Source organism: Delphinus delphis, chromosome 8 (assembly GCF_949987515.2).
Source record: "Delphinus delphis chromosome 8, mDelDel1.2, whole genome shotgun sequence".
Lineage (NCBI taxonomy): Eukaryota > Metazoa > Chordata > Mammalia > Artiodactyla > Delphinidae > Delphinus > Delphinus delphis.
Genome location: NC_082690.1, coordinates 24,353,167 through 24,371,296, shown reverse-complemented (window position 1 = coordinate 24,371,296; position 18,130 = coordinate 24,353,167). Strand labels below are relative to the sequence as shown.

Below are 18,130 nucleotides of genomic sequence, written 5' to 3'. Positions count from 1 at the left end.
GCTGTTCATTGTTACCATGGTAAGGTGCACCCATGGTAACAATGAACTGTGTGGCCTAAGAGCTGCCCACTTAGCTGCCTGAGTGACACTCTGACTCAGCTTCAACTCCTTCATTAGTTAGAGGGGCTGTTCCTACCCGGATCTGGGAGTAAAGACCTAATGCAAACACTTTCCATTGTCTGGAGGTTCTTTCCTTGGGATCATTTAATGCATTTTATGGTCCATGTGTCCTTGCAAATGGCTGGATTTGTTTTGCTCAAGTGTGAAGAATAATTAAGATCATTCTAAGTCAAATGAAGTGTTGAAACACATTGTCAGAGGACCTCAGCACTGTAAATGTCTTGTTACCTCTGACACGTTGTAATGGGGTGTGTAGCTGCTCTGTTCATTTCCACTGAAATGCCCTTTTCCTTCCACACCACCTCTCCCTCCCTGTGTGTCAGGAACTCCCCGCCCCCCGCCACAAAACACATACACATCTGGGATCCAGGTGTCATAAAAATGCATCAGGTTGTTGAGAAAGAGACTGGTGCTTTGATGGTGCTCAGCAAAGCCATGAAGCATTTTCTGTGACTCATCCATGAGCAAAGGTGAGGGGCAGCAGCTGTTGAGAGAAGACTCACCTCCAAAGCAGCAAGACAAATAGCAAATGTGTCTCCTCCACCCTGGTAGTGTGCATCCTCCTTCACATGATGACAGGTGGCCTGTTGATCTGGCTGAGCTCTCTTCCCCTTCCTCCTCTCTAAGAGTATCTGTGTGGTCCTAAACAAGGAACGTGACCCTCTCCACACAGCTGAAACCAATTGATTCTGATTTGAAAATAGCTCTCCTAAAATATATATGAGCTAAGAGTTAATGAGCACTCCCTACTTGTCAGGAACTGTGCTAATACCTTACATACACTGTCTAAGTTTGTCTTAACAATGACGCCTTCAGAAGGTTACTATTGTCTCATTTTATATTTGAGAAACTTGAAGCTTAAAAAGAGACTTTAATGTATCCCAAATCATACAGCTTTTGACTGGTAAAACTGAAACTCAAATCTATATCTCTGTGACCCCATGGGCCAAGTTCATAACCTCTATCCTGCCTGATCCTATACTGTCTGTCCCCATAGTCTATGTATTTCCCGATACCCCATTGGTCAGTTTATATATACATGGATTGTGTGTTCTATATGTCAAAATATTTCCCTGACTTATTTCCCTCACTTCTGTGGCTTCCCCACCCTCAGGGACAGATCTTTTTCCAGGCCTCAGCACTTCCTGTCTGCCCCAACCTGCTCTTGTCAACCAGACCCCATCTAGTCAAACCCCAAGGTTTGACACCTCCATTTACCAAAAAGACATGCTTGAGATTTAAAAAAGTACAGTGCATAAGAAATTACACACAGAATACTGTGGGCCACTGACCATAAGAATGACTAGTAATGCTTACTTCTGTGTAGCACTTTAGAGAGGCAAAGCAATTTAACATAATACCTCATTTAATTTGAATGAATAGTTCAAGGTTCAAATAGCAAAATGATTCTCTGCAAGAGAACAGTCCGTTTACAAACTGGCACTTGAGACATTCTCCAATCAAGGAGGTAAATATTTGCACCAACAATAAAGTACATTAAAAATATATTTAAAAGTAATAAGTAGGCTTTTTCTTTTTTTAATTCAGTTTATTTTTGTTCATTGACTGATTACATAGAGACATACAAATTCAAATATGCAGTAAGAACAATTGGCAAATTCATTAAACCTGATGATGTTTCTACTTCTCTTTCCCAAAAGTAACCAATTTTGAGAAAATAGCAACCTTGATTACTGCCAGTTGTTAGCTGCAAATACATTTGCACTTTCTCAAACATGGCATGTTTGCATTTCACAAGTCTTCTGTTTTATAACCTGTAGCAAATCTCCATTAACTTTTTCTGAACAGAATAATTAGAAAAGGCAGTGATTTAGCAAATAAACAAATAGTTACCTTTGGTTAAAAGTACTCTTTTAGACCCAGTTTGGAGATGTGCTGTTATTCTTTCCCATAGTGGACATTAACATCCAAATAACCTTCAGCTACATCATCGGTAAACTATTTATTCTGATGTTTATCTGTGTCAACATTAATGTGCATCCAAATGTCCTCTGTTAAATCCCGGAGCAGCCTGTCTTGGCCTCTTATAAGTAGTGTCAGGTTGGCAGTCAATCGGTTGCCTCCACTCCCAGCATCTCTTAGCATCCTTTCTGTTTTACTTGGCTGGTTTCAAAGGATTCATCTGTGGAATTATTTCTAATGCCTCTTCTTACCACCTGGAAGCTTTGTTGGGAGTCCCTAAGACCACCCTCAAATTCAACGATTGCACTCCCTGAAATTTTTCTTTGATCAATGCAATGTGAGGGGAAGTGACATGTGCCACTTCCGATAGATGTTTCAAGAGCTACTATGTTATTTGCTGTGCATTATACCCTCTGCTGTGGTGGTCATAGAAGCATCTTTTAAAATGTAGAACCCGTCATCCCAGTACACTGATGAGCAGAGTTTCCTCCCAAGCCATGTTGGATATATGGCCCAAACACAAAATAAACCTTTGTTGTTATAAATGACTAAGATTTGGGGCTGTTTGTTGCTACAACATAACATAAAATTTAACCTATCCTCATTGATATATCTCTTCACCCATAATGGTCAAACAACCATCTTAATTCAACCTTGTTATCCATTCTCACCCCAACCCTCTAAAACCCAGCAGGATCCTGCCAAAAATTTTAAAAGTTTATAGTTGGTTTTTATCCCCACTAAATAGTTTTGAGTCCTCTGTACTAACGGGCTAAGGTCCTCAAGAGCTGCCTCATGTATCAATCTACCAAACTCCCATTCTCACATTCTTTTCAGATTTATTGGTGTCCCATTCTTCACCCCAAAACAGTGATTCTTAGGATGCAAGAGCCTTGACTTGTACCCTATCCAGTTGGCCCTCATTGCTGCCAGTCCTATTGTTTGAATTTCCTAGGTTGCCACAAAAAAGCACCATAGACTAGGCAGCTTAAATAACAGCAATCTATTGTCTCAGTTCTGGAAGTCTGAAGTCCAATATCAAGGTGTTGGCAGGATTCCTTCTAAAAGTTCCTTCTAAAGACTGTGAGGGAGAATCTGCTCTCCTAGCTTCTGGTGAGTTGCTGGTAATCTTTAGATTCCTTGGCTTGAGGAAGTATCACTTCATCTCTGCCTGCACGTTCACATCACGTTCTCCCAGTATGCTTGCCTTTGGGTCCAAATTTCCCCCTTTTATGAGGACACCAGTCATATTGGATACTCTGCTCCAGTATGACTCATCCTCACTGATTCCATATTCAGTAACCTTATTTTCATAGTCATATTCTGAGGTAAGGGGAGTTAGGACTTCAACATATGAATTTGGGGGGATACTATTCAACCCATACTACTGATTCTTTCTTAGATCCATTGGGAACACATTTTCCTGAAAGACCCATCTCTGTATCTGATAATCCTGTCATTGCAACCCTCCACTTCCAAAGTCATACCTTTAGCCTGTTCCCAGGTTTATATTCCTCCTTGGATCTTATACCTTTTTGAAACTAGATTATTTTAGAATTTAAAACAAAGTATAATGCTTTTTATCATAGAATTGATTTGTTTACTCAACAAACATTTATTTTAGTACCTACTTTTATCCATTGGGAGTTGAATGCATTCCCTGTTCCCTAGGATTTCACAATTTAAATAGGGAGCAAACCCATTTATATACAATTAAGAGAAAGAGTCTTTCCACAGTTAATATTATGTAACCCTCAACAACCCCTGGAGAAGGTAATTATTTTCACTATTTTATTTTATTTATTTATTTTTAAATATTTATTTGGCTGTGCTGGGTCTTAGTTGTGACACGTGGGATCTTTTTTGACATGGGAGGGATCTTTGTTGCAGTATGTGGAATCTTTAGTTGTGGCATGTGGGATCTAGTTTCCTGACAAGGAGTCGAACACAGGCCCCATGCACTGGGAGTGTGTGGTTTTAACCACTGGTCTACCAAGGATGTTCCTATTTTCACTATTTTTTAAATGTGGAAAGGGAGGTCCCAGTAAAAAGTTCTCAGATGTCATTATGATCCAAAGAATCAGAAGGCACAAAAGAAAGAGTTGGAAAGCTGGACCTTACACCAGATGGGGAAAATGGAGGAAAAAAACTTAGTACCAAAACTATTTTCAGAAATGCAATCCCCAGTTATAGCACTGTTTTTATTGAAAAAAAGAATCCACCTTAAGATACTGGTGATATTGTGATAATTTCCAGAAACACAACATGGTCCGTACTTGCAATCATTTTTTCTACATACTCTGCTAATGCCACTGAGAGAAAAATCTCCCCATAAAATCTCTAATTTTTTATGATAGAAGTAAATCTACTGGACAATTTTTACTTTGTATGGTGTTATGAACTGAAATATGCCCCTGCTCCCAAATTTACATTTTGAAGTTCTAACCTCCAATATCTCAGAATGTCACTATATTTGGAGGCAGGGTCTTGACAGAGGTAATTAAGTGAAAATTAAGTTATTAGGGTGGGACTTAATCCAATATGCCTGGTCTCCTTATAAAAAGAGGGAATCTGGACACAGAGACACAGAGAGATAAGGTGATATGAAGACACAGAGAGAAGATGGCCACCTACAAACCAAGGAGAGGGACCTGTAACAGATCCTCTCCTCATGGTTCTCAGAAGAAACCAATCCTGGTGACACCTTGAGAGCAGACTTCCAGCCTCCAGAACTGTAAGGAAATAAATTTGTTTAAGCCAGCCATTCTATACTACTATGTTATAGCAGCCCTAGCAAGCAAATTCATGTGGTTAATTACTTTTAATTAAAAAAAAATAGTAATAGATCAGGATTTAAAGGCAATGCAACCCCCTTCTTCTTTTTTCATTTTAAGAAAATTTCCACTAGTAAGGTCACTAGTTTGTATATCTACACTATAGCAAAAATATTATAGATGTGTCATATTATGATTTATAATAAATGTATATTTTGTCTTCTTCCAGTTCTTGGAACCCTTGGAATTTCCTAAGTGATAAGAGCCAAAAAGTGTCTTTTTTTATGTTAATGAAGTGATTTTTGGAAAACCCCTAGGTTACCTAAGGATGGGGGTTGGTTGCCATGGGAACCAACCCCCTGACTAGAGGGTTGGCACTTTCAACCCCACTCCCAACTTCTGGGGAGCAGAGAGGAGCTGGAGATTCAGTTCAAGCACCAATGGCCAATGATTTAATCAATCATGCCTATGGAATTCAGCCTCTATAAAAACCCAAAAAGATTGGGCTGTGAGACCTTCCAGGTTGGTGAACCACAACGCATCAACGTGCTGCCATGCTGGCCCCCAAATTCTGCAACTCCATGCCACAGGGTCAGAAATTCCTGCGTTCAGGACCTCACCATATGTATCTCTTCACCTGGTTTATATCCTTTAATATCCTTTGTAATAAACTGATAATCTGGCAAGTAAACTGGTGTCCTGAGTTTAGTGAGTCACTCTAGAAAATTAATCAAACCCAAAGAGGAGTTCTTGGGAGTTTCTGATTTATAGCCAGTCATTCAGAAGCACAGGTAACAACCTGGACTTTCAATTGACATCTGAAGTAGGGGGTAGGAGGTAGCAGTCCCATGAGACTGAGCCCTTAACCTGTGGGATCTGATGTGAACTCTAGGTAGATAGCTTCAGAACTGAGTTGAATTGTAGGACACCCAGGTGGTGTTGAAGAATTGTTTGGTGTGGAGAAAGAGCTCACACATAGAAGCTGGTGTCAGATAGGTTTAAATGTTGTTGATACATTTGACACACACCCCAAGGATAGTAGAATGATTCCTAAAGAGTTAATTTGTGGCTTATTAGTAGGAAGAAGGTTAATTTGTGCTACAGCACAATAGCAATAGGAAGACAAGTTGATAGGGAGAACAAAAAAAAAATAGGTGAGAGAATACAAAAAAAGAAAGAAATCTGAGGAGCTATGAGGAAAGGAAGAAATTACCTAGAAGGCAAAGAAACTTAAAAGGCCAGGAACACAAGATGGAGTCCATTATTCCAGTAAAGGGCCTTAGCCTCTCCATGACATGAGCTAAAATAATCTTAGAGACTGGAAATACTCTGACATCCAGTTTGTCTTCCAATCTTGTGGAATTTTAATTAAAACCATTATGGAGGTGATTGTTAATCTTAGTTTAGGTGATGTTTACATGCTAGCAACACAAAACCACAAGAACACAAAGTCGGTTATCATAGAATTGTGGTTAAAGATATACAGTTGACAGATAATCTGGGTTTGAATCCTAACTCCATAGTTTCCTAACTATGTGGCCTTGACCACATTGTTTAATCTCCTTCCCTATGGCTCAGTTTCCTCATCTGAAAAATAGAGTAATAATATTACCTCATTCCTAGGGTTAAGATCAAATGAGATAGCAAAATGTAAAGTCCTGAGAACATTGCCTGGAATATAGTGAGAACTGTATAAATGTTCTTTGTGTTGTTGCTGTTTTTTGTTTTGTTTTTTTTTGTTTTTAACTTAACTTTTTTAACGTCTTTATTGGAGTATAATTGCTTTACAATGTTGTGTTAGTTTCTGCTGTATAACAAAGTGAATCAGCTATATGTATACATATATCTCCATATCCCCTCCCTCTTGCATCTCCCTCCCACCCTCCCTATCCCACCCCTCTAGGTGGTCACAAAGCACCAAGCTGATCTCCCTATATGATGCAGCTGCTTCCCACTAGCTATTTTACATTTGGTAGTGTATATATGTCAATGCTACTCTGTCACTTCATCCCTGCTTACCCTTCTCCCTCCCCATGTCCTCAGGTCCATTCTCTACGTCTGCGTCTTTTTTCCTGTTCTTCCCCTAGGTTCATCAGAACCTTTTTTTTTTTTTTTTAGATTCCATATATGTGTGTTAGCATAGGTTAATTGTTTTTTTCTTTCTGGCTTACTTCACTCTGTATGACAGACTCTAGGTCCATCTACAAATAACTCAATTTCATTTCTTTTTATGGCTGAATAATATTCCATTGTATAAATGTACCACATCTTCTTTATCCATTCATCTTTTGATGGACATCTACATTGCTTCTATGTCTTGGCTATTGTAAATAGTGCTGCTATGAACACTGGAGTGCATGTATATTTTTGAGTTACGGTTTTCTCTGGATATATGCCCAGGAGTGCAATTGATGGATCATATGGTAGCTCTATTTTTAGTTTTTTTAAGGAACCTCCATACTGTTCTCCATAGTGGCCATACCAATTTACATTCCCACCAACAGTGCAGGAAGGCTCCCTTTTCTCCACACCAGAAATGCAGATCAAAACTACAGTGAGGTATCACCTCACACCAGTCACAATGGCCTTCATCAAAAAATTATACAAACAATAAATGCTGCCTTTCTTTCTAACAGGTAGGGAAATATATCTTCTTCTCCTGTCCTGTGGGGATGGTTTTTGTGTGTGATGCCCCAGTGTGGTTATTTGGTCACCCAAGGTCAGGGTTCTTTCAGTTCTTTCTACCCCAGGATGCCTGGATATTCCCTAGAAGGGTGAATACAAAGTAAGTTCAAGAACAGCTCACATTGCTCCTAGAAACATGGCCACCCTTCCTCTCACTGTGATTGCTGACTAGGGTCCTCCTGCCTGACTCCCTCACAAATGGGGATTTCCCATTCTGAGGTGCTTTGTTTCTTCCTGAAGTTGGATTCTTTTACATAATTCCCCAAATCCATTAAACTTGTGTATATGTGCCTAAGCCTTTATTAATGTCAGGGCTTGAGTTGTTTTTACCAGTGAGGTTCCTGTGTTCCAGCCAAATTGGATTTCAAGGATGTGCATCAGTGGAGTGTCTCCAACAGCACATGTGGACATAACTGACCTCAGCTGTGACCTACCTGGATACCTGCAACCTTATTGAGTACTTTCACATCTAGAGCATTGCTAAAAAGGAGTGTACAATTCTGTGTCTGATATGGGATCAAAACCCAGTTTTGCACTGGGTCTCTGCTTATTCCTATTCCACTGTATCAATGAAAAAAGGAATCTCTGATGCTATGGGCTCCTTTATCTCTGAACTACCTCTCCCTGCATTATGTTCTGGGGTAAGGAATCCTGGAAGAATCATCATAACTTCCATCTTTCGAAGCTCCGGCTGGTTTACTGTCTTGAATTAGACTGTTTTTTTTTTGTTTGTTTGTTTTTTGCTTTGTTAACTTTCTCTATAAGGACCACTGGAGACAGGCACTGGGAAAGACAGCACTGGAAACTTCTTGGGGGCATCACAGCACCCAGTCATGCTTTGTTTTCTTTTTTTTAATTCAAGCATTCTTTTCTCTGATTCTGATTCACATGGGTGCTCTATTTGTTATTTTAAGCTACAAATATAAGCTCTTCCAGAATAAAGAGACTTACTATATGTGACTCACAAATAAATGAATAACTCTGACACCCATTAGCAGAAGCTTTGGGGTCAATAAACATAGAGGCCTTGCTTCCTAGTTCCAGAGTTGACTATAATATTCTGTGAGAAGAATTGCAGCATATACTTTCACTTATAATTATGTGAAATTTAGTGTTCACCAATTCTTTTGTGTTCCAAAATTCCCTGTGGTCTAACTTGAGGCAGTTTATCTGAGTCAGCAACATCTTATAAATAAGCTAAAACTCTGTATAACTAAGTGAGAATCACAGTCATAAGAGTAGAGTTGGAAAGGACATTTAGGGGTTGTTTTTATGGTAGCTTTAATGATTATACAATTCATTTTTAGAGACTGACCTCCTTGGTGGCGTTACCATCACCTTCTTTCTTGTAATTCAGAAGCTAATTCTTAGCATTTCCTGAAGTCACATTAATTTTTATTTTGGTCCCATCTTTATTGCAAAAGTCCTCTTATATCACAAATGGATCAGACCACCCCTTGGTTCAAAATCCAACCTCCATGTCCATCCTGTGTCTATTGATTTCCAGTGATCTCAAGCTAATTTTGTCCTCTCATAGCAGTGTTTCTTGACCTTTCTTTATTAGTGGTGCTCAATCTTAGGGTTTACCTTTCATTTTCCTAGGTTAGAAAGGAAAGGGACTGAATTCTTTGATGTATTGTTTAGGAAAATGCTAGTCACTGTAACAATAAACTCCAAAATTACAGTAACTTACAATAAAATTGTATTTCTCACTCTCCTAAGTCTTATGCAATTCTCTACCACATGGTGATTCAGGACCCACCTTGTGGCTCCTTTTTCCTTTAGGGTCTCAGCTCTCTCTTACTCTCTTGCTATATCTGGCAAATGGTGAAAGAGAGGCTGGAGAAGGCACATTTGCTTCTTAGCTGCCTTGATGCAAAAGCAATATATGTTATTCCTACACACATTCCACTGGTGAGAGCTATTCATAAAGCCCACCAGGATGCAAGGGGATCTGGGAATGTCATTACTGGCTGGATACCTGTTCCCCAATGATAACTCTACAGTATGGAAGAAGAAACACAATTTTTTTTATTGTGGTAGAATATACATAACATAAAAGTTATCATTTTAAACAGTTTTAAGTGTACAGTTCAGTGGAATTAATTCCATCCACATTGTGGTATAACCATCACCACCACCCATCTTCAGAACTTGTTTCATCTTCCTAAATTGCTCTGTACCCATCAAACAATAATTTCCCATTTCCTCCCAACCTCAGACCCTGGAAATCATGATTTTACTTTCTGTCTTTATGAATTTGGCTACTCTAGGTACTGCATACAAGTGGAATCATACAAATATTTGTCCTTTTGTGCCTGGCTTATTTCACTTAGCATAATGTTTTCAAGGTTCATACATGTTGTAGCATGTGTCAGAATTTCATTCCTTTTTAAGGCTGAATAACATTCCATTTTGTGTATACACATTTTGTTCATTCATTCATCTGTCAAAGGATGCTTGGGTTGCTTTCACCTTTTGGCTATTGTGATTAATGATACTATAAACATGGGTAGACAAATATCTCCTGGAGTCCTTACTTTCAATTTTTTTTGATTACATAGCCAGAAGTTCTGGATCATATGGTAAATCTATTTATAATTTTTGAGGAACTATCACACTGTTTTCCATAGTGGCTACACTTTTTTACACTGGGGAGCACATTATTGATGTGATTAATGTGTAACTTTTTTTCTTTCTCCTAATCTCCTCATATATACAACATCACCATATCTTATTTCTCCTCCATTCATTTCCCTCAGATATTTAATTTGTGAAAGTTAGCTACTCATGAATTAGTGGATATCCAGTCTAACCACATCAAATGTGGGACATGGAGGTTTAGGAGGAGGATCTCAAGTGCTCAGAGGTTGAGAGTTCCTTGGTTGGGGAAAAGATTCTCAACAGAACAGCCTTCAGCTCCACCACTATTATACTAGGGAATGCTGCCCCTAGTTAATTAGCACTGGGTCTCTAGGGAAAAAAATAGTTATTTGTCAACAACTCAGAGTCTAAACCATACTTCTTAAACCTCCCCACTTTAAAGTTTTAATCAGTATTGTTTCTCCTGTTTGAATAGTTTTCAGATTCACATCTCATTTTGTTTCTTATTATTTCAGACCAGTCATGCCGATTTAAACAATTAATGAAGAGTAAGAGTTGACACCTATAAGCAATGCCATTTCACAATCCCCAGGAATGTTGGAGTCAGGAAACTATTGGTGCCCTCAGTCACAATCAATCCTGGTTTCTCTTTATTCTGCCCTGTCCCTTAAGTTCACACTGGCCTGTGGGGGAGTTGAAAGCTCTTTTGTCCACAGGATCAGCCAGAGGCAAGACCACCCTGGTCTTCTAGTTATCAGTTGGAGCAGACTTTTGATTCTGGCGCTGATGCTACTACTTACCATTACCTAAGGAGGTGATCACTTCCCCTCTGGGAATCAGCTTTTTCACTTGCAATTTGAAAGAGGTAAATTAGACTGGGAATTGAATTAGATTATCTTGCAGGCTTCTCCAAACTCCAAAAAGTCTATGATCCACTGCTTTCCTTGGCAATTTGTGGTTCTGTGTAATGTCTTCCGTACCTTTTATCAAAGCTAAGGAGACATTAACCAGCAGGAACACATTTTTCCTCACCCACCGATTTATTTGTGATCAAAATGTTTGAGGATTATTGTGTTCTTACATGGCAATACACAATCAAACACCAGATGCTCAGCATTCAAAATGAAAAAGGCAGCTGAACAATTTGATCTCTTCCATCTGATAAACTCTGATAACTAAGAGGCTGATACAGATCCCTCGACCGTGGCTCAGCCTGGGCTGCCCTCTCACAGGCTGCGTTGGCACCATGCAGGGAGCCATCTCTGAAGTTGTGCAAGCAGTTGGTGAGCTGCTTGCACACTGTTGCAGCAGCATTTGAGGTGTGGAAGTCTGAGTAGTGAGGACAGGAGTGACAGCAGTTTTGTTTACTTAGCTACAAACTGCAGGCACTGAAGCAGGAGCAACAAAAGCCCAAAGAACAAGAACAAAGAGAAACAGATGGTTCCAGAGAGGCCTGTGAGACAGTATCAGATGTTTCCTCTAATGCTTTTAAGTGGAATTATACAAATCAGATTGAAACTGTTTTATAGAAGCCCCCAAATGACAATATGTTTACAAAGAAGAGGAATGTCATAAAATCATCGCCATCTATATGGAAAAAAGGTATATATTTCTTATGCCACAAAAGTGCAGCTATGTTTCTTGACACTTTTAGCAAGTGTAATTTGTATATGAGTAAACATTATATATTGTTAACCTCATCTTTAGGACTCTGTCCAGGAGTTAGAAAATGGGTGTCCTCTGATGTGATAAACAGCCACATGAAAAATTACCCCATTTTTGTCTTCCTCTCCCTCACTTCTTTCAGGTCCTCTACTCTCCAGGGTGTCCAGTGCTTCATAGGGTGCTTAAGGTCCTCTAACAACAAACAAAAACATTTCCTATAATGATTCACACTAGTATTTTACTGACTTCCTGCTTTCCACCTGCAGGAGCTCTTGCATTTTAAAAGAGAATGTTGTTTATAGGAACAATGCCTAAACAATAGAAATAGATCTCAAATCATAGCATTTCAGGTATAAAGTCACCTGTCTTATTTATGTTTGAGGGCAGAGGAAGCCGGCCGTCACATCACTTATACTGACTATTTTAGTAGAATAGGTGACTATTCTACTTAAAATTCAGGCATCTTATACTGTACACATAGCATTATCTTTTCTATTAACTTCATTATTACTATGAGCTGGGTTCAAGACTAAATTAGGCTGATATAAATCTCAGCTGGTGGTTGACTATAGTGCACACTTTGTAGATTCATCCCCTAATGAGTGAGATCTGGTGTGATTTGTCTGGAAATATGACTTTGTACACTTCTTCCATTAGCCTTCATTTTCCTACTCATCAGATTTGGCAGATAATTTTGCAGTCTGCTTTTATCACTTTAGGGTGAGCTCTCAGCACTGAGCAATGCCTTTATGCCTTAACAGCTGCAGGATTCCATGGCCCACAGAGATACATGTGAGGGAAATCTGACTCGGTTTATTTGAAAAATAACCTTTCTGATATACAAAATTGATGTAACTCTACTCACACCAGGAACCAGAGGCAAAATTAATGACAAATTGCCTCTCAGCTTTTATTTCTATTTGCCTATGCCTGAATATTCAGAGCCATTTAACAATTGTTTTGAGCTGAATAGATCAGGGGGAGGTTGAGGATGCCCTGTACTTTTCAAGGGGATAAGAAAATCTGGTTTGGAAGAGTAGTGACAGGACTTTTGCCAGATGAATTACCTCTGGGGCTGGGGCTGGGGTGTGAGGTACCAGAAGGGGTAAGATGAAGATGGGGGAGTTAGAATTGCCTTGGGGATTAACTTTCCCTGTGAGCTGTGCCTTCAGCCAACTGGCACCAGCCCTGAGCCGTGTGAATAAGAGTCAGATCCTTAGTCACTCTGTGCATCAATTTTCTTTCTTTTTTTTTCTTTTCTACTATAGTTTATTAGGAGGTATTGAATATAGTTGCCTGTGCTATATAATAAGACCTTGTTTATTTTATATACAGACTTGTCTTTCTCTGTCTCTTTGTCTTTTTCTATCTGACTTCCTTCACTTAGTATGATAATCTCTAGGTCCATCCATGTTGCTGCAAATGGCATTGTTTCATTCTTTTTTGTGGCTGAATAGTATTCCATTGTATATATATATGCCACATCTTCTGTATCTATTCATTTTGGGTGGACATTTAGGTTGCTTCTGTGTCTTGCTATTGTAAATAGTGCTGCTGTGAATATTGGGTTTCATGTATCTTTTTGAACTAGACTTTTCTCTGGATGTATACCCAGGGATGGGATTGATGGATCATATGGTAACTGTACTTTTAGTTTTTTAAGGAACCTCCATACTGTTCTCCATAGTGGCTGCACCAATTTACATTCCCACCAACAGTGTGGAGGGTTCCCTTTTCTCCACACCCTCTCCAGCATTTATTATTGGTAGAATTTTTGATGATGGCCATTCTGACTGGTGTGAGGTGATACCTCTCTGTAGTTTTGATTTGCATTTCTCTAATAATTAGCAATGTTGAGCATCTTTTCATGTGCTTATTGGCCACTTGTATGTCTTCTTTGGAGAAATGCCTATTTAGGTCTTCTGCCTATTTTTTGATTGGGTTGTTTGTTTTTTTTATTATTGAGTTATATGATGTTTGTATATTTTGGAAATTAAGTCCCTGCTGGTTGCATCATTTGCAAATATTTCCTCTCAGTTTTTTAAGTTATCTTTTTGTTTTGTTTAGGGTTTCCTTTGCTGTGCAAAAGCTTGTAAGTTTGATTAGGTCCTATGTGTTTATTTTTGCTTTTCTGTCTTTTGCCTTGGGAGACTGACCTAAGAAAACATTGATATATGATTTATGTCATAGAATGTTTTGCCTATATTCTCTTCTAGGAGCTTTATGGGGTCATGTCTTATATTTAAGTCTTTAAGCCATTTTGAATTTATTTTTGTGTACAGTGTGAGGGAGTGTTCTAACTTCATTGATTTACATGTGGCTGTCCAGCTTGCCTAATACCACTTGCTGAAGAGACTGTCTTCTCTCCATTGTATATTCTTGCCTCCTTTGTCAAAGATTAATTGACCATAGGTGTGTGGGTTTATTTCTGGGCTCTCTATTCTGTTTCATTTATCCTCTCCATATGTCAGTTTTTGTGCCAATACCACACTCTTGATTACTGTAGTTTTGTAGTATTGTCTGAAGTATGGGAGTGTTATGCCTCCAGCTTAGTTCTTTTTCCTCAGGATTGCTTTGGCAATTCTGGTTGTTTTATGGTTCCATATACATTTTAGGCTTATTTGTTCTAGTTCTGTGATAAATGTTACGGGTAGTTTGATAGGAATCATATTAAATCTCTAGATTGCTTTGGGTAGTATGGCAAATTTAACAATATTAATTCTTCCAATCTAAGAGCATGGAGCTATCTTTCCATCTCTTCTTAAATCTTCTTCAATTTCCTTTATCAATGTTTTATAGTTCTCAGCATATAAGTCTTTCACCTCCTTGGTCAGGTATATTCCTAAGTATTTTATTCTTTTTGATGTAATAGTAAATGGAATTGTTTCCTTAATTTGTCTTTCTGATAGTTCATTGTTAGTGTATAGAAATGCAACAAATTATTGTATATTAATTTTATATCCTCAAATTTAGTGAATTAATTGATGAGCTCTAGTAGTTTTCTGGTGGTGTCTTTAGGATATTCTACATACAATATCATGTCATTTGCAAACAGTGACAGTTTTACTTCTTCCTTTCCAATTTGTATTCCTTTTGTTTCCTTTTCATGTCTGATTGCTGTAGCTAGGACTTCCAATACGATGTTGAATGAAAGTGGTGAGAGTGGGAATCCTTGTCTTGTTCCTGATCTAGAGGAAATGCTTTCAGCTTTTCATTATTGAGTATGATGTTAGTTGTGGGTTTGTCATATATGACCTTTATTATGTTGAGTTATGTTCCCCCTATTCTCACTTTTTGGAGAGTTTTTATCATGAATGGATGATGAATTTTGTCAAAAGCTTTTTTTGCCTTTATTGAGAAGAACTTATGGTTTTTATTCTTCAGTTTGTTAATGTGGTTTATCATATTGATTGATTTATGGATATTGAAAAATCCTTGCATCCCTGGGATAAATCACACTTGATCATGGTGTATGGTCTTTTTTATGCATTACTGGATTCTCTTTGCTGATATTTTATGGGGATTTTTACATCTATGCTCATCAGTGATATTGGCCTGTAATTTTCCTTTTTTCATGGTATCACTGCCTGGTTTTGTTGTCAGGGTGATGCTGGCCTTGCAGAATGAGTTCAGGAACATTTTTCCTCTGCAATATTTTGGAATATTTTGGAAGAATAGGTGTTAACTCTTCTATAAATATTTGGTAGAATTCACCTGTGAAGCCATCTGGTAATGGACTTTTGTTTATTGGGAGTTTTAAAAAAATTATTGATTCAATTTCTTTCCTGGTAATTGATCTCTTCATATTTGTTATTTCTTCCTGGTTCAATCTTGGAAGGTTGTACATTTCTAGGAATTTGTTCATTTCTTCTAGGTTGTGCATTTTATTGACATATAGTTGTTTGTAGCAGTCTCATGGAATACCTTTTTCCATTCCCTCACTTTCAATCTGTGTGTGTTTTTAGATCTGAATTGAGTCTCTTGTAGGCAGCATATTTGCAGGTCTTGTTTTTGTATCCATTCATATGCCTCAGTTTTCTTATCCTAAAAGGGGACTTTCTATTAAGGTTAATGTTAAAGAGAAAAATAAGGATTCAGAACTCCCCAGAATGTGTCACTTTTGTATGAGGATTATTTTGTGCTAAAGGCAATTGAGACCCTGTGGGTTCAAGAGAAACTGTTGCCCTACCCTTAACTACTTAGGATAATTTAAATTGGTGATTTTCCCCTGAACAGACTTATTACTGGAGATAAGTTTTCTCTAAGTGGCCCCATCTATATGGCAGGGCAGACATCTAAGTACCAAATATCTGCTCTTCTTATCATCCTATGAATGACCCTCCTGTCCTTGGAAGCCCCAGGCCCCTATCTCATTCCTTAGCTCGGATAGCTTATATTCCTAATTTTATCTTTCTGTTTCTGAACCTCTCATGTATGTGGTGTTTTGGTATATATGAAATTAAATTTGATTTTCTTCTGTTAATATGTCTTATGTTGATTTAATTCTTAGACCAACCAGGAGAACCTACAAGGGTAGAGGAAATTCTTCCTGACAGAAGCACTCATTCCATGAGTGTGAAGTTTCAGCACACTGGACACCAGAGACAAGGAGTTGTTGACATTATTTCTATCTCTGTCTATAAATCCTCTTCCTTCTTTTCCGGTTTGTGTCCTTTTCAGTCAAATTTATATCCTGAGTTATCTTTAAGCTGGGATTAGCATAACTCACTGTTCTTTGAAATACTCACTAAATAATAGACACTCTGGAGCATCTCTTGATGTTTAATAGATGTCAAATACTGGTAATATGCTGTTATTAAAAATGTTAGTTTCCTGAAGTGACTCAGAGTTGACTTATTTTTCCTTCTGTACAGAGAAATCTATTCTGTACAATGGCACCCTAGAATGATGTGGAGTGGTGAATAATTTAATAACTGTAAAAAAGCATTTTGCTCTTCAGCAAAGCATATAAAAATGGAATAACCTTTTAGTTCAAAATAAACTTTATCTTATTATTAATTTTTCCCATTTGTTCTTACACTTTCAAAAGTCAGAAAGAAAAGTGAAATTCTCTTGACCATTGTGTAAAAACCAGAGTTTATTAAAAAAAATCTATCCTATCTACCTACCTATATCCAGTTTGCTCCACAGAACAATAGCTGGCTTTACCTAGAGTTGAGCTCTGAATTTTACTCATGGCTATGTTAAGGACACGTGATAATCTGTTCTTATCAGGTATTAACATTGGAGTGACACCTGGTGAAAAATTGCTATAATTGGTTATCTGAACTGCTGAAAAGAAAATCACAGTCCCCTAGTGGCATCACTCATGCTAGAAGCCCATGATACCAAACCTAGATTTAATACCTGATCTAACTGCAGTTTCAACCTCTCACAGAAATTTAATCTTAATCTACCAGTCTGGAATTTTCTGGTCAAGCATCAGTAAGGTAGTCTGTCACAGGGACCCTCTCCATCCCCAAGAGGAAGAAGAAGCATCAGTATGAGAAAACCCTTGCTCTTCCCTCCCTTCACAAAAGATGTCCTGGTCGAAAAAGAATAATTTCTTTTGTTTTTCTAGTAGCTCCCTTGCCCCACCATTTTTCCTATAAAAGCCTTCCATTTTGTACAACTCCTCTGATCACTGTTCTAGTTGCTAGATAGGATGCTGCCCTATTCATGAATAGTTGAATAAAGCAATTAGATTTTCAAATTTACTTGGCTGAATTTTGGCTTTTAATAGAACCAATTGAAGGTATTTCTACAAGGAAGGGTATTATAAGGTTAAACCTGAAGAATACATATGACTTTATGATTATTGTAGTAGTATGGAATTCTACATTTAGAACATATATAATAGTTAATTGAAAGATTTAAGCTTTGGTTTTTCTCACTTTCTCCAGAAGCAATTTGGAGAACTGAGGAAAGCTCAGAATTCATGTCAGTGAATCTAGATATGAGTCTTGGTATTATGATTTACTCACTGTATAAATGAGAACAGAATAGGTTTTGTCCTCTGTAACTTGAGATAAAATGAGTTTATTCTATCCTTCTTATCTTTCAAGGCTATTGTGATGTTCAAAAAAGATAACATGATATTCTTTGTAAATTGCAAAGGATTTTGCAAATGACAGGTTCTATTTATCAATGGTATAAGTGTAAGAAAATAATAGGCTTATGATGGAAATAAAAAAATAAGGAATGAGGGTAAACAAAATGTATTTTTGAGTGGCCACTGTGTAACAGACATTTTAGAATTTTTTAGCACATTTAATTCTCCCTACACTGTAAATGAAATGATAAGCAGTCCCTCCGTTTCCAAATGAGAAAACCAAAGTCAGAGAGTTTATGTAACTTGC

At 37.9% G+C, this 18,130-nt stretch overlaps 1 long non-coding RNA gene across 2 annotated transcripts in view; it reads left to right on the top strand.

Moving 5' to 3' along the window:
• LOC138414134 (uncharacterized) overlaps window positions 1–16,601 on the top strand; it is a 28,835-nt gene extending 12,234 nt beyond the window's left edge. For both annotated transcript variants that reach the window (XR_011246552.1, XR_011246551.1), the window contains one exon: window positions 16,282–16,601. This is a non-coding gene — a long non-coding RNA (uncharacterized lncRNA). The remainder of the gene's footprint in view (window positions 1–16,281) is intronic.
• The last annotated feature ends 1,529 nt before the right edge of the window (window positions 16,602–18,130 follow it).